This window comes from Cynoglossus semilaevis, chromosome 10 (assembly GCF_000523025.1).
Source record: "Cynoglossus semilaevis isolate Cse_v1.0 chromosome 10, Cse_v1.0, whole genome shotgun sequence".
Classification (NCBI taxonomy): domain Eukaryota; kingdom Metazoa; phylum Chordata; class Actinopteri; order Pleuronectiformes; family Cynoglossidae; genus Cynoglossus; species Cynoglossus semilaevis.
The window spans coordinates 6091594-6114729 of record NC_024316.1 but is presented as its reverse complement, the minus strand read 5'-3'; the positions used below and the strand labels follow the sequence as shown (position 1 = coordinate 6114729).

Below are 23136 nucleotides of genomic sequence, written 5' to 3'. Positions count from 1 at the left end.
CTTATCTACATGTGTACATGTATCTGTGGTCTGATTGGATCATTTAATTGTTATTACTTTAACTGCCCTTTACTTCTACAGACAGGTGGGTATAAATTCTAAATTCGAGTGTGGACTCGAAATGTGCCAGAAATACATATGGCCCGTGTACCAAAACTGACCCGCTATGGTGTTTAGTCCGGTCTGCTTGATGAATTTTGAAAATAAAAATAATACACAAACACATTATGTTCAGGATAGTTTTGGTCAAATTAAATTTCAGTAAATATGAATAATAATAATACATATCTAATATACTTGTACTTATTTGCATGGAAACAGAGGGGAAAACATGGACTTATTGTTATTTATATTTAATTATGTTATGATTGTACTGGTCCGGCCCAACTAATTTAGTTTGCTGGATTATATGGTAAAATACCTTGTAGGGAAGTATTGTCTTTGCTATCAAGTCCGTCACCCTCTACTCATTCCTGACCTCCACTCACACTATTTTGTATGATTTTTTTTGTATCTTTGTCCAGAATCTTACTGTCACTTTACAGTGAGTAAGATCATGGAACAGATTGTCATAGGTTGTCATAGTGCTGCGCCGCACCCTCAACAGCTTCCCTCTGTCTTTGTGTACAACTTGTGTCATGACTGACAGGCCACCGTGTGATTACTAGAGTGTGTCTAAAAGCCAAACAGCTGCAGAAGAGCGTGGAGCGTCAGTGACGCTGAAAATAGTCTCTTATTTAGACTTTTGACTTGATGGCAGGGTTCTCCTACCTCTTGATAAAAACATCAGTTCAAAGAGAGGACAGTGCACATTGAAGTGCAAATTTCATTCCTTTTTCTTCCAGCCATAATAACAGTATTAACACTATTTGTTCTATCATTGAGTTGTGCTCCTCTAGGCCTACTTTTTTATTAGGTGATTATTCCGAGCAAAGTTCATGAAACCAGAGAGCCTCTAAATCTCCCAACCTCTTCCATTTCTCACCATGAGAAATGTTGTCATTTTCCCAGTGTGCACTTTATCCACAAATTTCCGTTTGCAAGTACAGTTTATGGATAATAATCAACACTAATGTTCACTTTACTGGGAAGGTCACATTGTTGAAGATCGTACATACATATATTTTATTTGCAAAAGGACTCGGTAGGAGAAGTTACATTTGTATTTTTATGAACTTTTAAAGAAATGACAACTGAACAATCAGTGGTTAAAATAACAGTTAATTAAAATAAATAAAGGGTTTTGTTTTATTTCAGATAGGCTGGAAAAAAATAGGAACCCAGTATACAGTTGAAATAAAAAATAAGATCTTCAATGATTTTAATCAACCTAAATTACAAATCTCTTTGAGACGAGTTTAAATAATTAACTGAGCTCATTCTGGAAAAAACAGCCAAAGATGAGAAACTAATACAGAAGTACCATATTTTCAGGACTTTAGTCAAACTGGCAAGGGTGAGGGGGGAAGAGGAAGAGGTACTGCATATATAGAGCACAGTGGGAGAGGAAGGGGTGAGGACACAGGAGCGCACGGAGTGGAACTCCTAGAAGGAAGCACAGGGTGAGACAAAAAGAATTAAAAAATGACAGATAATGTACCTACAGGAAGTGGATGTCATATATCAGCTTGAGGTGCAATGTTGTATAAATACCTGCAGTAACAGGCTGTGTTTTCTTGCTTTATGCTATTTTGCTAAATTTTGCCAAAGCAAACCTGAACAGCATCAAGACTATACTACTACAATACTGATCCCTTAGATACTTTTTTTCTAGATACTTCAGAAGGTTTGGTAGCTAAAGTGAAAATGTACTCCAAGGAAAAAGTTTTTTTCCCCAGCAATGAATACATATATTGAGAGTGAAAAAAATCCATTTGTGTATATGTATTTAGTATTGAGTAAAAGTTTGACTAAAGTTTTGGCAGCTGTCTTTTTCACAATATGTCATCAGGACACTTTTTTCTTCACATGCAGACTGAGAGGACATCAATGGATTTGATTGGTGGTTTACATGACACCGAATGAAAGCCGTCTCCTCGGGGACGGGTAATCAGAGACGTGGTCGATTCCTGTGCCCGTCTTTCACACGTTTTGCAGTAAGCCTTTTGTGCATGTGTTTGTTGCAGAGGAAAACACCTCAAACAAACAATAGAGGAGACTTCAGCAGAGGCAGACAGAGAACAGTCTATGATACAGTGTTGTATGAAGGCTGTACACATTTAATAAGGTATTGATCAAGTGTTGTAAGAAGTATTGTTCATATCATGTCATTTCAGTTTTCTCTGACTTCCAAATGTGCCTAGCTTCCAGCAGAGCTCTATTTTAAGTTGTGAAAATCTTCAAAGAAGTATTTTTCATTTTTAAAGTGTTTTTTCATGGTCACTTGGGTAGTTCTTGAAATGTCTTTGAAAATAAGAAAACGTGACATTTGCAGTTAGGAATATAACTTTAAATAAAGGAGTGGAAGGAAACACATATGAATTATATATAAACTAAAAGAAAGGAACAGAATAGTAATAACAGTAACAGGAACCTCCAAAAACAAGTACAATTTTTTTTCCCCGGCACGAGGCCCTAAAATGTCAGCTGCTGTACATGACCTGATCATGTTTTGAAGTAAAAACCTGCACTCTTGTTTTCTAGCAGTAAGTGTTAAAATGATACTATAGATGATGTTTATTTTAGGGTAATTGTTTTATTGATGTGTATTCTGTTCCTACAACAGAACCAATGTTTGCTACTTGTTACTGCTATAGTCAATTGAAGATGTTACACGAACAAAGGATTAAGGCATGCAGGTGGAAGAGATGTAATTGATTTGGAGAAAAAGTTAACTTATTGTCAATTTATATTGGTGTCTGAAGCCCACACAGAAGAGAGTGCAGCACTCTCCACACTCTCCCTCCAGGAAAGTGCTGCAAAATAAATGCCTGTTTCAAAGGACTGACATGCCATGAATACTTCTACACATATGCTGAATTTGTCACTTACAAGAGGATGCCGTTTGTTTGTTTTTGCAGGCACATGCGCAGTCAGGTGTATGCCATTTTGATGATATGCTGAAATGTCAGGACATCGGTTCATTCCTTATCTATGAGGAATCAGCTCTCCACTTTGACCTGGATATTGTTAATCCCCCTGCCCAGATACATTCACCGTAGGTCTTGTGGGTCTCCTCTTGTGGACACACATGAACTCCCTCTGGTCTGCCATCCAGTGTGTTTCAAGAAACTCTCTTGCCAGCCAAGCCAACATTCATTTACTTTGGCAGGAGTCTCCTCTTCTCCAGGATATCACTGACTTTTCGAGTTTACTTGTTTGTTTTTCTTCCTATTTCTAACTAAACACGACCACTTCTTCTGGGTTTGTTTCAGTATGAATAAGTGACTCTGTCCCCAATGGAGGTCTTCTGATAATCCATCACAGGAAACAGAAATTGAAGCGTGTGTCTTCTTTCTTCAGCTTATTTAAATTTGAAAAACTGTCATCTTCCCCCTCTTCAAGTCCCAAACCAAATTGTGATTTCAAAGATGACTTTTCTCACACCCCTATCTACTCTCTCACTCAATGAGATGCATTTAATAGATTTTTATATTTACAAATTTTACAATATAGAAGCAATATAAACTTTCCGTTTTAGGGGAAATCATACGAACATTGGAATGTAATCCAATGTTTGTATGATTTCCCCTAAAACTCCACTATTTAAAAGCCAAAAGATGGGAATGTTTTAAGTCATATAGAAGAAACTAAGACTGTATTAACCCCTATAATCTGTTCACGTTAAGGTTAATCCAGATGTTTACATTGATCATAAAATGTTCATACTAATACAAACTTTGACTGTGTACTGTCACCTGTCCTTTTCCTGATTTGAAGCTCCAATATTTCTCTGAAACATCCATGCTTTTACTTACTACCCCTCCCCACAGTAGTCAAGTTAATTTAATTTGTGCAGTCCAAACTTTCCAAACACATTTTCCTCATTTGATTTTTTCAGTGTTTCTATTGTCCATGTACCCTATAACAGCAGAAAAAATGTGGAACGTATATACAGCACAGTTAATATAATATTATGTTTACGTTTACAATAAAACAATAGAGCAGGATCCAAGAAGAAACCAAATGGAATTACACACTGAGCAAGCACTTGAGTAACAATGGAGAGGAAAAACTTCCTTTTGACAGAAAGAAGTCTCCAGCAGATCCACCCACTCTGTGTTCAGCCATCTGCCTCACCATAGAGACAATGGGAAAATAGGGCAGACGTAAAAGGGGGGAATGAGAAAGAGAGGCAGAATGAGAGAGAGAGAGAAGGAGCAGACATGCAACACTATAATCTAAGCAATCTAAAGATGCTGTTTATATGCAATAGTTAATTTATTATAAATAACAATGTGGAGTGGTCTGCATCAGGTCCTGTTGTGCTGAAAGCACATGAACAAAAACAGAAAAGTGTGGAAAATGTAAAGGACTATGAATTTTAAATTAACAACACTTGTTTAAGCAAAATGTTGTTTTTTAAAAAAAGTTAGCATGTTTAAACAGGATTGATTAAAAAAATCTGAACAGGCTGATATGACCATTTTGTTTCCTTAGTCAGACATCCAGGTCATAGAATAAAGTACTGTTCAAGACCTGACTTTTGAAGGTACTTGAAGGTATTTTCGACTATTATTTTATAGAGTTCCTACAAAAAAAAACTTTTTTTAATGCCCAACTCAACATTTCTTATACAGAAGAGAAAGATTTATAGACATAACATTTTTCTTTGTTTCTGTAAAGAGTATTTGGACAATAAACATTATTATTATTAATCAAGAAAAAACATATTTTCCCTCTTTCTTAATTCTCAGCTTTTTGTCTCCAAGTCTCGCAGTCTGTGTTGCAGCGCAGCCTCTTTACTTATATATATAGGTATATATAGTTCTGCTTGTCATTTTTCTTCACATTAAAAATTCATTATTTTGAATAATACTTAAAAGGGAATTTGGAACTAACATGGGAACAACTCAGTCCCCCTAATCTCTCCTTTCACTTTTTTTTGTGTCATTTTTGCCTCCCTTTTATTTTTGTCATTTTTAGCCTCCCTTTCATGAGAGTGTTTCATGACAATGTGTTTGTTTGTTTTTTTAAACAAAACATGTGAGTCCCACAAAAGGAAGAAAACAGCATAAATATATTCATTTTTTATACTGAACATCTCTCCTCTCAGCATGAGCTCACACTTAGGAGACTCCACAGCAAGAATGGGTTACCATGACAATATGCGGCAAATACATCAACAGGCAAACTCCCTGCTGGGACCATTGTATATGGTCCTTAGATTAAACATACTTGGAAAAATACGTAGAGAAAAGTAAAAGAAAAATAACCTGTGTTCCAGACTAAATTGTTCTCATGAACATTTACTTTGCTGGGATTTTCCCCATTTGGTCAGACCAAGCAATAACATCCTCCTCTGGAGATGTGATCGAAAGTTGACACTCCATCGCTTCACGCTTTACCCAACGACATATTTTCACACGTTTCCATGAGAACCGACTGGAGATTTTATGTTTATATAAACATTATTTTTCGTTGGTTTCTCTATGTTCTCAAGCTGTAGACCAAATTGTATCAGGGTTCTCTTAGACCTAATCCCTAGAAAAGCGAGTTTCCAACCCATCGTGATGACTCACTACTTTGTGAATAAGGCCTTTTTTTAGTTTCACTGCACCTGAGCTTCTGTCCTTGGTCTAACAATGTGAAGAGGAAAGAGTCTAAAAAAAAAAAAAAAGTTCAACTGTAGATTTGAGTCTGATTTAGTGACAGAGCAAAGTTCCTATGGTTTCGTGATGATTTAGAGACGAGTCATGAATTATTACATGGTACAAGGGTTCCTGGATGAATGATGTTCTCGACCTACGGAGTTTTGTGGTTACGTTGCCATTTTGCAGAAATGTATTTCGATTTATTAACTTGTTCTATCATTACGACGTACAGCGTTAAAACTCGACAACCGGTTTACGCTTTGCATGGGAACCGGTTCACGAGCGGAGCAGACATATAGGTCTCAATGCAGCGCAATACACAGAACACAGCTTTGTTTACATTTGCCAGTCGTACACCATACACTGGGTTGTACTTTCTTTCGTTTGTGTTGTTTTTTTAGGAACTTTTCCCCCTTCATTATGGCTCCCAAGAGTAAGTCAGACTCCTCTGATGTTTTTATGTCCTAGATTATGATGTTACTGTGTAACTTTAAATTTTGTTAGTGTGTCACCTTCCCATACCCACGGCTAAGTGAGTATAATTAGCATTTTTTTCTCTCTCTCTGTCTGTGTGATGGTTTTATTATTCTGAAAGTGTACATGGGGTACACCTAATTACAGGTCATTTTTATTCAAATTAATTCAATGCCCAACGATGCCAGGTACATGCAAAGTAGTTACACCTCTACCGAGCTGAAATGAACCTACTTTACCTCCGTCTGACTTCCTGTCCAAGTAACCTGCCTGAGCAACCCAAGAACACGTCCATATTTAAAATTCGACGAAATTTCAGAGTCGTGTGTTTGTGCATCTTTGCCCAGCGTAATCCATTCTCCACCCATACCTCTTAGCTAATATCCCTTCATTGTTTTTGGGGTACATGTGTCAAGGTAGTATTATACTGGGTAATAAATTATAATAGCAGATTCATTTTATTCAAGTGTGCGTGGTGGCAAACATTAACTACTTTGCGCTTTGTGCCCCTAGTGTGTATGAGAATAGGAATGAGTAGTTATCATTTCTCACACACACACACACACACACACGTGTGCAGATGGGTACAAACACCAACACAGACACAAACAACCAGTGCCAGATCAGAGGTGTGTTCAATAAAGTACTAATAAAGTAGCAAATATATCCAGCTATTAGGCCCAGTGTGTGAGTATAATTTAGAAATTATCCAAATGGAGAAACCATCTAAAAAAAACAAAACAACTTTTAGTATTTTCCCCAACAACAGATTCTGATTCTCTTCTTCATGATGCAACAATTCAAGACTACAGACGTGACATATTTCTTAGGTCTTCAAAACTAAAATAAATTGATATTTAACATTTCCTTTAAAAAAATTATTATTATTAGATTAATTTTCTAAGTCATCGTGCCAATGATGGCATTGCTCCTCAATTTGTCAAGACATTTAAGATTGATTTTGTTAAACCTTATGTCAACAAAATGCTCGGGACTATTGCCTTTGCTGATTTTCTGTTCAGTCAAATTTTTCATGATTTATTACTATTCTACTATTCTCTCACTTGATCTGTTGGAAGTGTGGGAATCTATATACTGGTTTGGGCAGAGAGCCAATCAGAGCAGTGTTATTTTACTGATTATGTCTTATGAGCTGTGACTTCCCTTTTCCACCACCAAATGACCTAAAGACTGAAGACATTCACCACAGATGTAGGGTTCCGCTCACGCCTCAGTGGACGTGATGTGTTTGTCTTTCTTCTCTGCCCATTTCCTCCAATTATTCCATACAACCACTTACCACAGTCTATTAAGCCACTCAGAGGATATGAGGGAAAAGAGATGGCAGTTAAGTGAACGAGGTTTTTAAGACAAGAGAAGAGTGTTACAATAACGATTGCCTAAAGGATGTAATTTTTTTTATTGATTTGGCAAGATTGCAGGTGCAGCACTGGTGCTGCTGGAAGATAAACAAAGGTTTCTTTGATTTCAGACACGTATTTGGTACTTACAGTAAGCAAATTAATTGACTATATATATATATTCTCTCCTTAAACTGCAACCTTATGGTGGTGGAGGGGTTCGAGGGTCTCCCAGGGCAGAGGGAACAGACCAAGAGCAGTTCAAAAGAAAAAACAAGGAAGCTCACGTCACCTGGATTGGCGTCACCAGGGCCCAACCCTGAAGCCAGGCCCGGGGTTGGGGCTAGCAGGCAAGTGCCTGGTGGATCTAATTTTTTTGCCCACCCAGTGGGCCCATCTTTCAGTAGGCCCACCACCTGCAGTAAGGTTCGCAAGTGGTATGTGATATGGGTGGCAATCGTGGGCTGGGACCCCGACATCCCAATCCCTGGGCTTAAATGTCACCTCGCTGGGGTGACATCACATCACCCTGAAACAAATCAAAATTTGTTTGAAAATAATAGTCTGATTTGTTCGTGTTGATCCGAGGTATCACTGTATATACTGTAAATTTGTGTATGTGTGTAACTGAGCTGGGTTACTGATACGAAACCTTGTCCCTGCTCTGCGTGGCATTGACTAACATTACATGTGATGTGATTAAGGGCCTGACTAATGTTTCGTAACAGACGATGTGTGTGCATGTGTGTGGTGGGGGGGAGGAACGGGGGGGGGTATAAAACAGTATGCCACCATGGTAGAAGATCATTGGCTTCCTGACGGAAAAATGGAAGTGGATGTTCACAGTGTGAAATATTAGAGCTGGATATTTATCTGCTTTGCTCTGCTTGTCTTGTCCTCCTTGGAAGAGACAGTTTTTAATTAGAACCGTGGCTCAATATTTTACACTTTAATTAAAGCCACATGATTCTTTAATTCCGCAGACCTCTGACTATTTCATGACAGTGTGATTAACGATTATTTCCCACCATCACACCCTAAGGCTCCTCGCACAGCCGCCGATCAACGTGACGTTTGACCACGGTTTTATTTTGTAGCAGTGAGAGTTTATCCACAATTTAGCCTGATGTGCTGGGGAAGGACAGTGTGATGCTGCAGCCTCAGGAATCCCATTATTGGGTTTCGTCTGCTGCTTTAGTCTAGACCAGTGGTTCTCAAACTGTGGTATGCGTACCACTAGTGGCAGGGAAAATTCATATTTTCACATTTACATTTTCAGTTGAATAAACCAGAAACATACCATGCACATTTAATACAACATTTGGAAAAAATGTGTAGCTACTTGTGAGATTATAAAAATAGGATGTCTGGTCTTTTAATTTATTTACTTGTTTTTTTCTGCAATGCAGGTCTGTTGCTCACATATGCACAGGCAGCACGGAATCATGGGATCACTTGCAAGTTGAACGTGGAACGAGCAGGGGAATTCTAATGTTGGTCATCATGGTGGTACTCTGAGAGCTCAATGTTTTCACAGGTGGTACAGAGTAGAAAAAGTTGGAGAACCACTGGTCTAGACAGGTCTTACATCTTGTAACTGGTATTTTTTCGACTGTCAGGTGACACTTGTCGCCTTATATTGTGTTTATCTTTATTTTTCCATTTTTTGTTGCACTTTTGTTGTTTTTTTCAGATGGTTCTCAATTTTTCAAAGATCATTGAAAGCCTCCATCACCTGTGATGGGTGAAGTGACCTGATCCTTAATTCTCTCACTCTCTCTTTCTCCCTCTCGTACACACACTCACTCTTTCAGTGTCTCATTAGTGCCACATGAGTGTTGGACAGATCACCATGGTGAAGGTCAAGCAGATGTTTCCTATTCCATGGTTGGAGCTGACATTGTCATGAATGGGCCTCAGTAATTGATTGATGGAATAATGATTATGTCTTATTTCATTTGTTTCTGGGCAAATTTAACCTTCTCATGTGTCTATTGACATTCTTCCTGTTAGTCGGTGTAATTATTTTGATTCTTTTGTTCTCTAAAGCTTTGTTAAAAATCATTTACCTCACCGAGCCGTGTTCTGAGGTGTTAATTTTGTGACGTTTGATTACCTTCAGTGTCACATGCTCCGTCTACCTACTCAGTTATTCTTATATCTCACTTTTTTTCTTATCATAATTTACCTTACATGTATGTCCAGTTATGTGAAAGGACTCTTGAACTCTTTATGTCTAGCTTTAATAAATGTTCCAGAAACCAATGAATGCTTACATTTTAACTTTCAGAAGGTTAACCCTTGTAAGGAAGGTCCAGTGATGTGAGTTAGAATGAGCAGAGAAATATTTAATAAAGCGGTCCAGCAGTCTGGTCTCATGAGACTCACACACTCATTCTGTCTCCCCAGATGGTCTTCCCATGGAAATCTGCTACAGACAGTGTGTAGGGATTTCAGTGTGTCCCGTGACGTATGTGAGAGAGAATTCCACACACTCTGAGAAAACGCTGATCTTCCAAATGCTTCCCTTTAAGGCAGGGCCTACAGTCTTTACCATGCCTACAGGCATTACATCCATGTTGTAAATGTCAGCTATGCCTTAAATGTTGTTTTTACATCATGATATGAGATTCATTTAACAAACTCTCCAGACATAGCTCCATTCATCGTAATCTCCTTCGCTAATGGTGGTTTAGATGAGGTTTGTGTCGGAGGTGATTCATGCTTTTTTAAGGTGATTAATATTTCTTCAGTCACCCACTGAACTAGTAAGTAAATTGGGATCTACCAGAAAGGGAATGCTGGTAGAGTATGAGCAATTAAAATATATAAATATAAATGTTATTCAATAGTGTGTAGTAGTGACCCTATGCTGTAAGAATTGAATCGTATTGTGCTATAGAGCTATGTTTTTTTAAATTTTTTAATTTAAACTGCACATTTTTGAATGCTTAGTGCACTACCAGTACGCTGTGTCACCATCTTAGATATAATTAGTGACTATTTAATTGCATAATGATTGGAAAAAAACAAAACATGACCTTTAATGTAAAAGGAACGGTAATTACTTTAATGTCAGCAGGCAGCAGCAAAGTAGACGGTGAGTCATCCCCACCTGCCACTGCAGGAACAGATCAACCGTTCATTTGGTCTATAGGTAGAAGAATGATGGGATTGAAGCCTATAGATGCCACTTTCAAACTGTAAATATAAATTCATGAATCTTAACGTACCTAAAGTTTGGTCGGTAAATGCTACAGTCAGCTAAAAAGTCAAAAAGATATCCTACAACATCTAAACTTTATCTCTACATATGAACCAAAACAAATCAAAATTAGCTGGAAATGACCAAAATTCCTCTCAGTCATAGTTACCAGGGACAGAAACAAACATATCACATCACTCTTAGCTCTTAGCCAGGGAGCAACTCCCCTACTCCGTCTCTATACCACAGAAATGTATGGGGTTGTCTAAATCAGGGGTGTCAAACCTATTTTGGTTCATGGGCTGCAATATTTATAACAATAAGTCAATTTCCCTCCTCTGTATATTAGATATTTACTATTATTTATATTAAATGTAATAAAATTACAAAAAATAACTGGTTTTTGTATTTTTTTTAATTTTCAAAATTCATCAAGCAGGCCAAATTGAACACCCTAGTGCAATGTTTCCCAAACTTTTTTTCTGGGGACCCATATTTTAAAAGTCACAAACTTTTACGACCCAAGTCAATAGATATTATTCATAAACTCCTGAGAAACATGATGTGAGACGGCGCAAAAATAAAATCTCTTGCGAACCCATCAGGGTCGTGACCCAGTCTTTGGGAAACAATGCCTAGCCGACCAGTTTTGGCCCCAGGGCCATATGTTTGACACCCCTGGATAAAATGAACAAAAAATATTTTGTGAAGCGTAGCACACTTGGGTCAAAATTGTCTCTATCGGTGTTGTGTTTCCAGAAGTTTCTGGCTCCAGTGAACTGGTGAGACCTCGGTTTAAATTTGCAGAGAGATCAGTGATGATTGTTTGAATGTGTAGGTTCAATAAGAGGTTTGGCTTGGACTTGAACTCAAACTTTGAGTTTTGAGCTTTACTCTCATCTGCATACTAAGCAACTTGCACCATGTTTTATTCATACGCTATATCACTCGCAGCAAAACAAAATCGACATATGATCCCTGAAAACGTGATGAAGGTGGACGTTTCTGGGGCAGAGCAAAGTAAAACAGTGAAAATATATTAATGGAATAACACAATACATACCTTTTGGAAACAGTTGTTTATTATGCAAAGATCTGTAGAAAATGTCTGTGATCCACAGCTAAGATATCACAGTGCACAGTCTGCAATACAATGTCCATCAGAAAAAAACATTTAAATTAGGGGTGACTCGAGCCGATACTCAGGATTGGTATCGGTCCTGTATTGGTCAAAACTTCAGGATTGGAGATAAAAGCTTGTGTGACATGCCATAAACAGGGACACTATAGCGTCAGCAACGGCAGCCTGCGACACGTTGGAGGAAAATAAGATTTAGACAGATACCTACTCCAAGATGCAGTTTTCAGTATCAAACAAGAAAAAAGTTGTATCTAGCCATCTCTAGTTTAATTTATTATTTTTAAAAAAACCTAATGAGAGGGTTTTGTTCACAAACCAAGTTCCAACCAATTTATTATTTTTAAAAAAACCTAATGACAGGGTTTTGTTCACAAACCAACTGTTGCACTGTTGGACCAAGTTCCAAAGTTGAGTACTTATACAGTATTGACACCACTTTAAAAAGTCTGCCAACTGTTTGGGATATTTTGTCAGTAGATAAGATAAAGCCTCAGTGTCTGGACGCTGATACATTTTACCGGTCAGTGGGTTGTTGATTTTTTTTTTTTTGGAGAATATATAGTGATATAAGTCACTCAGTCAGCCGAGAGGTTTATTCACCTGCAGAGGGTTTGTGACTAGAATGAAGTACAACATGCTGTGTGCTGCACACTGTTTCAATAGAAAAACACGTATAAAATATTCAGCTACCTTGTTGGTAAAACTTTGAGAGAAATGAAATAACCATAAGCTGCAGCTTCCAGTAGAGAAACCCCAACTTCAACTGTGCCCTCCACATGTACATACGTTTACACTTTATGTCTTCACAGTACACTTCACTTCAAAGTACACTTTATGTCTTCACACACAGTCTTCACCCTACATTTTTTTCAAGCCTTAGTTATGTATCTGAGTCTTAAAAAAATTCTGATAAACATATTTTTAGATATTGACAGTATAATAAACAAGATTATTATTCTAAAAAAACAAAAACAAAAAAAACAATCTGTGATGTGAACCAGAAAAAGAAACAAACCGTCGTTAGTGTCTATTAAACGTATGATTAGCACACTGGGCTAACTGAGCTTCCCTATTGAAACCAAACGTTATCTTGAATTAATGTTGTAACATTAAGTGAACACGTGCCTGTTTTCTGTTTGTTTCTTTTTTTTTATGTCTGCAGTAATTTAGGTTTTAGTTTATTTTAAGTAATTTTTTCAGCATTTTGTCGTATTATATTAGCTTTTACTGTAGCTGCTACTAAAACAAGATTGGCTATCATTTATCCAAATTTTATAAATCGGTGGCAATAAATATGTAAATATTCTACCCATTTTGAGCTTATTTTAAATTTTGCTAATTTTATTTGTCTTTTACAGAGGACATGATGTAAATCCTGTATTCCGGATAATGAAATCTATCTCTAGTGACCCAGCCCTGACCAGACTCCTTAATGGACTATAGTGTCAGCAGTTTGTACAGTGAACACATAGATCATTGCTGGAGCCTTGAGCTTCACCTTCGCCACAGTAGAATAAATGTTCCTCTGCCTCGCAGAGAGCAAATCCAATGAGAGGAGAGGTATTTTGTCCAACTCCTTACTCCAGGTGGTAACAGAAATCTTCCCCTTCAACCGTAAATGTGTACAAATCCCATTCCCAGCAAATTTCATACACATCCATAATATACATCGAGGATTGAAATCGATTTAGCTCCGACACAATAGAGACTTAAGAGGTCAAAGAATATTAGTTAGTCAGCAGGTCACCCTTTAACATCCACCATAAGCTCAGACTCGTGAGTAGGAATGGTCGATGGCTCGTCACATTGTAATGAAACAAAAATAAATTTAAAAAAATATTAATTTCCAAATTGAGTTTTCCACTTAGAAATATAAAGAGGTTAAACAGTGAAACACATCAAAGCCTTAAGTGTATTACTCCATCACTGATTCAGGCTTTTCTTAAATTTCTAAAATCTAGTGACTGAGCAGTTTTTTAAGCTGAATGTTTTTCTTTGTTTGTTTGTTTTTGTTGATGAATAGAGAAGTATATATAAAAAAGGGGGACTTAGAAAAATCACATTTTCACTGCTTTCAGGTGAAAAACCAACCAACGCCAGAAGATAATTTGAACTGACATCACAGTTAAAGGGAAAAAAGATAAACTGATCTTTTTTTTTTTTTTTTTTTTTTAGTGCTGAGAGGAATCAAATAGAGGATGATTATAATGTACTGAGTAGATAGACGTGACCCCCGATGAGGCCTTTATATTCACACCGCCAACACCTGTTCTCTCCTGAGTTCTACCTTTCATTTCATATTAGAAACTTAGCCGGAGGATGACGTGTGATCCGGGCAGAGAGACTCTGGAGAAAATAAGAGTTTTTTGTCTTTTTGTGAAAAATTCATCATTTGCTTTGGTAAAAATGTGACAAAGTGGTGACAAGCAGTGTGGGGGTTTTTGGACATCTTTTGTCCTTTTCATATTTTTGTACATTTTGTACATTTGTGGTTGTCAGAACTGGGAAAGGATCAAAATGGAAAAAATTTAAATGGATCAAAAATCGACCTTCTGATCACCTCGACTGTTCTTTCTTAATATCCTGCTGGTCAGATGGTGTAGTGAATATTCCTTTAAACTTCCATCCTAAAATTTAATTTAATTTTTTTTTCTTTAATTTCACCTTTATTTTTACTTCAGCCAGGGCCAGCATTCTAAAGTGAAACAGTACAATTTTTGCTTTTCTTTTCAACACTCCCCAACACCCTGGCAGGATCCACTGTCCTGGATCCTGAGAGGTTTACCTCAGTTTTGTGGGCAAATGGCCACATATATCGGTATTGGTTGATATCGGAATTGGAAATTAAGTGTTTGGGCAATATCGGCACATTGGATATCGACATAAACTTAATATCGGACATCCCTACTTTCTTTCATTTGCCTAATATCATTCAACTTTACTTCTCTCCCTCACTCGTTCTCTTATATCTCACAATATGTGGACACCGACTGACACGAGCGTCAACAACCATGAACTACGTCAGTCATCAGCGACTATATGAACTTACACAGTGCATTATGCCTGCTTATTTAGTCGAAAACGTGTCTTTGCAGTGTTCTGACCCATTGGCTTAGCAAACATGAGGCCAGATGGTCTGAGACCCGACCTCAGGTTAAACAACTGTAACCTGAAGCTTACAGGGGTGATGGAGGAGTTCTCCGGGTTAAATGGCATAATTGTCCTACAAATTACAAGACGTTGGTTCACATATCTTAATTAACAGGCGTGTTTGTCTTCTCTCCTAAACCCATAAAAGCCCCACAGGCTGTCATTATAGATCATAGTACACCTGTTTCTCTCCGATTACTCATAATTGCAGTCTTACTGCTGCCATATCAGTGTTTGTTCGTTTGTGCGTGTGGACCTGTTTAAATGTCACCGTGAAGTCAGTAAAGTAATCACTCCTGGTTTAAAATACTTTTCACTGGGTAATTCACTAAAATGAATAAATAATAAAAATAATATATATATCTGTTATATGTTTATATCAGCCTAGTGCTGTGTTTGAGTTAATAAGTGGATTATTCTGTGTTGTTAGTCAATTACAACTCAATTACAACTCAATTCAAATGGCTGCGACAGGTCTACATTCTGTTTTTATTTTATTTACACTATTTATTCTAGGTTGTGCAACGTTTGCACATCCCCATGTGACAAATAAAAATGAATGAAATTAATTGAATCTTTAATTAAGGGAAAAACATTGCTGTCATTTAAATATTGTAAATTAGTTCTTGCAACAACAACAAAAAAATGGAATATCTGGGGGTTGACCTCACTTTTCAAAAGTTTTAATTGAAAACTTTATTGACTTAATTGATCACTACTTTGTGTCAGGGCTTAAAAACAGCAGAGAAGCAGGACTTTATTTAGTTTTATAAATGCATTGTTGTACTTGGTATATTATATTTAAAGCTGTAGTTTGCATAATAATATTTAAACCTTTTCTCAACATGTTAACAGAAGAACTTAGCAGTATTTTTTTTAATTGTAGTGTGTTAATGCTATGATGATCAATACTTCTAGCTCCATATTAAAATGTTAAAATTGCTTGAGAAGAAGAATCATGGAAATAAATAAATACAATTAAATTATATACATTATTTAAAAAATGCACAGTTAATTTCACTAGCATTCACTTTTAATCCCATTAACCTTGTGTTGTGTGTTTGTCCCCCACATGCAGGTGAGGTCAAGTTATTACCTTCCTTATTCCAAGGGCATTCCAATGTCAATAAACCCAATGGCAGCAAAATAAAATGGTATATTTGTGGCTACTGCACAGCAGTGTTTTCTTCTTTGCCTTCTTTAAGACCCCTGGATGTTGAATGCAAAGGCCATTGGAGCAGAAGAAACACCGTGTCCACCAGCCATAATGTTTTTTGTGTTTTGTTTTTTTTTTTTATTTTCCATCAAGGCTCTCTTGACTCCTTTAGCCCCTGAACACAGAGACATAAGCGGGAAATTTGTTCCTGCAACACACATCAGCCATGAAATTGAACTTCTATGCATGTCAATATGTGCAGGTATGAGGGTGAACCCTGGTACACGGGGGTCCGACGTGTCCCTGATGACACCTCACATCTGTTTCTAAAGTGATAAAGCAGGAGGAGGCGTTCAAATGACCCAGACGATCCTTAACTTCCTTGTATTTATCATCACCTCTCGCTTATTTTCAATATCTCACCATTCCCTCAAGGTAAATTCAAAGGAAACAGAATAATTGTTTCTTGTAACAGGCACCCAAGAGGAGCTTAAGAAGATGTAACAGGCAATACATTCAAATACTGACTTTTACAAAGTGAAGGTGATAATGTCCGAGGAGTTGTTGTTTTAATTATTATCGTGTTTGACGTCTATCACTAACGTTAATTACATTTTTACCCAGTGACCCCTTCTCATTGTCGCACGGTAACAACAATGAACACCAGGCCACTTATGACCATGCTAGAAAGGCTAATTCAATAGCTTGGAGCGCTACGGCTAATTATTCCACTTTTGCACTTTTATGTTAGTATGTTACAGTAGGAGGGACACAGCAACACATACAGGCCTGGCATATGTACTGCAGGAATTTGAGTCGTAGTAAGTGGCTCCAATTAACCACAGAAACGTTTCTGTTTGTTTTACTGTGACGTGCTAAAAACACTTAACGCTAATTGTAATTAATGAATTAACTGATTCATTCGGTTTGTCTCTACGGCCGCGCTTGACAACTTTGCAACTTACTAAAATTCTGATCATTTTCATGTAAAACACATTACAGTGCTTTTGTGTGAAAATATTTAATGCACACATAATCTGATTTTTTTTTTCGTTAAACGTTGTACATTTCCAGTATAAAGCAATCATGGTGCTTTGAACTGCAGTTCAAGTTTCTGTTCAACCTTTATCCATCAACACACTCTTCTGCTCCAGTGCTTTTAGTCTGCCACACATCTGTCACAGCCATTCGCTCTCAGCGCCACGGTTGTTGTAACGATCCTCTTACTGTGACACTTGTCGTCTCACAAACACAGTCACGGAGAAAAAAAAGAAAGGAACTAAACAGGTCTGGTCTTGTTCTTTTGAACATCATGCCATGAGAGACATCAGGAGGTAAAAGGACAGTCCAAATATTTTATTGAAAGCACATCACATTTTATGCTGTCTTTTATTTGTATTTGAAAACTACCCTCACATAAAATTTCAAATGTATTTAATATCTACTCGCTACATAAAATGTTTCACACTCACAGCTTCACACAAATACTGTAGGGTTTTTACCTGTTCTGATGTGAAGGTATTAAAAACATTATGTCATGAAAGGAAGTTAGAAACATCAATGCACATTCATCGTTCTTCGTCCTGTTAAGCATTAGCTTTGGCGTTTGTGTCATTAAATAAATTAAGACCAACTATACACTCCCTGCACCAGATAATCTGAAAAATAAATGATTAAAAACTTAATTAATTAATTATTCATATTTGATAAAGATAATAATTTGATAATTTTGTTTTTAGAAAAATAAAATTAACATTTGAAATAAATGTTATAGTTTGTTCCAGTATTTCACCTTTGACAAGTTTTGTGTGTGCATGTGTTTTGTTTGTTTGGTTTTTAAACATGCAGCCCTTTATGATAATCAAATTATTAGTTAATTTTTAGTTATTAGATTTCTGAGAAAGTAATCAGAGGTAATAAATGTCTATCTACTGACCTCTTTTGGTGGGAATTGAACATTACAAGAGCCTTGGCTCAACAAAAAGATTCGAAAAAACATGAAGGATGTTCCTGAAATCTCTGTTCATAATTTTTCCAATATTGCCCGGGGTAAGATTATGGAAACTAAATAGTATGCTGTGTGTTTAAATTCTATGGTAAATATATTAATTATGGGGAAATGTGCTATTTACCATGGCTAAATAATGAGAAGGACACAGTCAAGTGACAAGAACTACATTATTGACTGGTTCATCTACAAAAAAATAGAAAAATAATTCTGTTTAAAAATTAGACCGTGCAAAAGTTGCATATGTCACAGTTCATAGAAAACACTAAAGGTTTCTATAGTTACTTGTGGAAACACATGTTAAACTATATTTTGTTTTGTTTTGTTTTGTTCTATTCTACCAGCACTTGCAGCGCTACTTCCGGTGACCCATTGAAATAACAGGGATCCTTGTTTTTCACACTACAATATATTGTATCTATCTATGTGAATATGAATTAATGAAATACACAGCGGTGTTTCCCCTTTAAAAATAAAGCGACGTAACGTGACGCGCATGCTTTCGCCCATTTACCCTTGTGGTTCTCCTCGCGCGGCAATCATCTACAGACACCTACCGCATCATCTCGGAGCGGAGTGATCCACTATCACGCCGTATCACGGCTCCTCAGGGCTGCAGGGAGGCCGGGGGATACGAGGAGCACAACGACGGCGATGGAGACAGAGGAGGAGTGACAGCGGCGCAGAGGAGCGGGCACAGGTGAGTGACGACAGCTGCGGAACTGTCATTTTGCTGTAGATGTCGAGCCTGTGCAGCGGCGACGTGGAGAATGGTGTGTTCTCGCGCGTCCACAATAATGCAGCCTCGTTGCGGTGTCACGGTGCGGGGAACGTGCTTTTTCTTCCTGCAGACACTGGCTTGTTTTGGTGCAGATGATGGTGTTTATGTCGTGTTGTGGAAACACAAAATAGCACGCGGGTACTGGTCATGTTGTGATGTGCATGATTGTTGTGTGTTTAGTGCTTCACGGTGGAAACACTGCGGTTTGCTTTAGTCTGGTCCGGTTTGGTTTGGTTTGGTTTAGATTGGATTGGATTCAGACGCAGGAGAAACATCTCGCTGTGTCTCCAAGTCAGTGACATCCATGTTTTGGAAACAGCAGAGTCGTGACGCTCTGCCTGACGCAGCAGTTTGACCTTGCAGTATTTCTGTTCTTCAGGGAGGATTGGGACAGGGTTGCCAGGTCTGTGTGCCAAAAAGCGGCACCACACCTGAAGTATGAAGTGTGTACGTAACTATCAGCAAACATTGTTAGTGAACTAAGTATCTTTGTAAATTGTTTGCTTTTTGTTTAGTTTTGTTTTTTAAACCTATAGAGTGATAAATCTTTTTTTTTTTCTCTTGTTTTTGGGTTACTCTTCTGTCTCTTTAGTGTTTTGGTTATGGTTTTCAAGTTACGTTTGTTCTGGGTTTTTTTACCTGCATGATTTTTGTTTTGCTTTGTCATTGTAGATTTTTGTCTTTCAAGTCCACGTTCCACAGATTTTGTCCTTTGTTTCTGTGTCACTTTGAAGTTCTGTTTTTGTGGTAGTTTAAAATCTGTGAGGTTTTCATTCTTTGTTTCTCTGAAATTGTTTTACTATTTTATCCGTTGTCGTTTTATGTCCTTTTTTGTCTATTATTATTGACAGTTTACTCCACCGTGCTCATCACCCTTGAAGATTAGATTAGATTAGTTTAAACTTTATTGATTCCACAATGGGGAAATTGTTGTATTGCAGCAATAATGTTACAGAGGTAAAAGACTGTACTATAAAAAGAAGATCATCCAATGGCAGCTCAGTGTCTACTCACAGTGCCCACAAGTGATGGACTCAGCGTCACCATGGTGAACTGGCAGTTGTCTGCACAGCTTGGTGTGTGATCAGATGGAGGGGACGTGTCTTATTCTGATATATCTGATATTCTGATAGCATCGCTATGGTTTTATCCTCCATGGAAGGCAGCGAACGCATCACCTTAAATATTTGTTGTTTGCACTGCACTGAAGTAGAGCAGGTGAAGCTAACGCCTCAGTGGATGAAGGAGAAAAAGGAAACACAGAAGGGCAAATGTGCATTATGATCTTTAAAAAGGCTTCAAAAATTAACAGTTTGAGGTTTGTCTGGACAAAGTGACCATCAGTGTTATGGACATTATTCCAATCAATTTTTTGAAATTGGCAAATCTTTTTTTTGTAAAACAAGTTTTCTTCCTGATGTTAAAGATGTAGAGGTTAAAAAAAACGATGTCATGTACCAACTTTTATGATACATCTTTTGATCTTCTTGTACCTTAACAATAATCTTTATATGTTTTTTACGAGGGACATGCACTGGCAACCCTGTGTGATGTGCCTGCTGTAACCTTATGAGATTACTATGTTCCTATTTTTAGCTCTTATTTATGGGTGGTCTTCACAGGCTAATGCAAAGAGAAAAGATAGTGTGTGTGTCTATGTGTGTGTGTCTCTCTGCGTGTGTGTGTGTGTGTGTACAGCTTAAAGTGATTGTGAATATTGATTTCCTGTTTTTTTCAACACTCATCTCTTTTGCCTTAAAGAATATTTCACTCAAACCCTTGGCACTGCAGTGTTTTTATTTTTACTCTTGCTGCCTGGTTCACTAATGAAACTGGATATTTTCAGACCATGGCCTAATTGTATGCCGACATCAGCTTTAATCTGGGCCAATTACAGACTCTTAATTTATCTTATGTCTAGACCACCGGTGTCAAACTTATTTCACAGTGGGCCAAAATTAAAAACTAGGATGAAGTTGCGGGCTAAACATAGTATTTATTGAAAGATTGACTGCAATTGTGTATGTTTTCTATTCTTCAGATATTTTTTTTCATATGGAAACAAGTTTTGCATAACTCATAGCCATTAATGCAATGGTACTAATAACAGGCCTAATGATTCGTTTTGGTTTTTGACCTTGGTTTCCTCATTTTCAGTTTTCGGTCACAGCCAATAATTTTAATTACGCTGCATTACTACTTAATATTATAAACACATGAGAAATTAAATTTGAAATAAAATGCTGAAAATCTGAATATTTCACAATATCACCAAAAACAAGTAAGACTATAGTCTTTATATCATGAAATAATGCATAAAAATCTTTGTCTTTGAGTTTGCTGGTTTTGGCTCGGAGACTCCGCAGTCTCCTACCTGATGGCAGTAGGCTGAAGAGGCTGTAAGCTGGGTGGGAGGGATCGCCTGCAATCTTGATAGACTTGTTGGTAAGGCGGATGTTGTAGATGTCCTGAAGAGAGGGGAGACAGACACCGGTGATCCTCTCAGCTCCTCTCACAATGCGTTGTAGGGTCTTGCGGTAAGACATAGTGCAGGCATCATACCACACAGTGATGCAGTTAGTCAGGATGGTCTCGATGGTTCCCCTATAGAAGGTCTGCATGATGGGTGCCGGTGCTCTTGCTCTTCTAAGTTTGCGGTGGAAGTATAGACACTGTTTGGCTGTTTTGGCCAGTGATGTGGTGTTAATTGTCCAGGAGAGGTCTTCAGAGATGTGCACTCCCAGGAACTTGGTGCTGTTCACCCTATCCACTGCGGCACCATCGATGTTAAGGGGGGTGTGCTGGGTGTGCTTCCTCCTGAAGTCCACAACAATCTCCTTTGTCTTCTTCACTTTCAGGCAGAGATTGTTGTTTTTACACCACAAGGCCAGGCGGCTAACCTCACTCCTGTACCTTGTCTCATCACTGTTGCTGATGAGACCTACCACAGTCGTGTCGTCCACGAACTTAATAAAGAGGTTGGAGCTGAATGTTGGTGTGCAGTCGTGGGTCAGCAGAGTAAAGGAGAGGGGGCTCAGCACACATCCTTTGGGGGCCCCTGTGTTTAGTGTGATGGTGTGCAAGGTGTTTCTGCCAACCCGAACTACCTGTGGTCTTCCTGTCAGGCCGGTAAGGAGTTCCAGCAGCCAGTTGGGGATGATTGTGTTGAATGCTGAGCTGAAGTCTATGAACAGCATTCTGACTTAAGAGTCTTGTGTCTCTAGGTGGGTGATGGCTGAGTGAGGGATGAACTTGTGCATGTAGGCGGTTACAGTCTCTGTATACTCCTGGAGGTCAGTGATGTTGTTGTTAGTGGCTGCCTGTCTGAACATGCTCCAGTCTGTGGTGGAGAAACAGTCCTGGAGTGCCTCTGACAACCCCTCTGGACACACCCGTACCTTTCTTTACTGGTGTGGTTGTTTTGACCAGTGGTCTGTATGCCGGTATTAGCATAACAGTGGTGTGGTCTGATAGTATTTTATATTCATATAAAATACTTTTTGGAGTTTTAAACACAAAAGAATCACTTGGCAGCATGTTTTAGGGCCTAGTCTTGCATTTTAAGGCATTTCAGAACTTTTTATTTTTATGGATATTTTCACGATGGTAAGGCTATATATAGTAAGGCATGTTTTGGGTGATTTTTCAAATATTCATATAAAATACTTTTTGGAGGTTTAAACACAAAAGAATCACTTGGCAGCATGTTTTAGGACCTAGTCTTACAGTATACCTTCCACATAAAGCTCTATCTCTGCCCCCCCTAGGTGGGGCAGAGATAGAGCTTTGTAGGCACCTTTCTGTGGAGTGTATACATTGTCAAGAATATTGTTAGGTGCGGGAAAGTTGATATGTCCATTCAATCCAGCGCCTCACTCCTGTTGTTGTTAGAGCTAGAGGGAATGTATATGGCTACGAGCAGTAGCACTAAATTCCTGAGGAAAGTAGAATGGCCGGCACTTAAGAATCATGAACTCCACAAATCGAGAGCAGTATTTACAGACCACAACAGTATCACGACACCAGTTGTCGATTATGTAAACACAGAGACCCCCGCCGCAAGCCTTACCTTCCTCGTCTATGATTATGTCCTAAAGCATGCTGCCA

General features: G+C 38.0%; 1 protein-coding gene and 1 long non-coding RNA gene across 3 annotated transcripts in view; both read left to right on the top strand.

Moving 5' to 3' along the window:
* Positions 1-4107, top strand: part of LOC103384752 (uncharacterized) — a 6671-nt gene extending 2564 nt beyond the window's left edge. The window contains exons 2-3 of the long non-coding RNA XR_522142.3: positions 2127-2227; positions 3021-4107. This is a non-coding gene — a long non-coding RNA (uncharacterized LOC103384752). The remainder of the gene's footprint in view (positions 1-2126; positions 2228-3020) is intronic.
* Positions 4108-18080: 13973 nt separating this feature from the next.
* snphb (syntaphilin b) overlaps positions 18081-23136 on the top strand; it is a 1167912-nt gene continuing 1162856 nt past the window's right edge. For both annotated transcript variants that reach the window (XM_008318308.3, XM_008318307.3), the window contains exon 1: positions 18081-18948. The gene's annotated coding sequence lies outside the window, so the exon portion shown is untranslated. The remainder of the gene's footprint in view (positions 18949-23136) is intronic.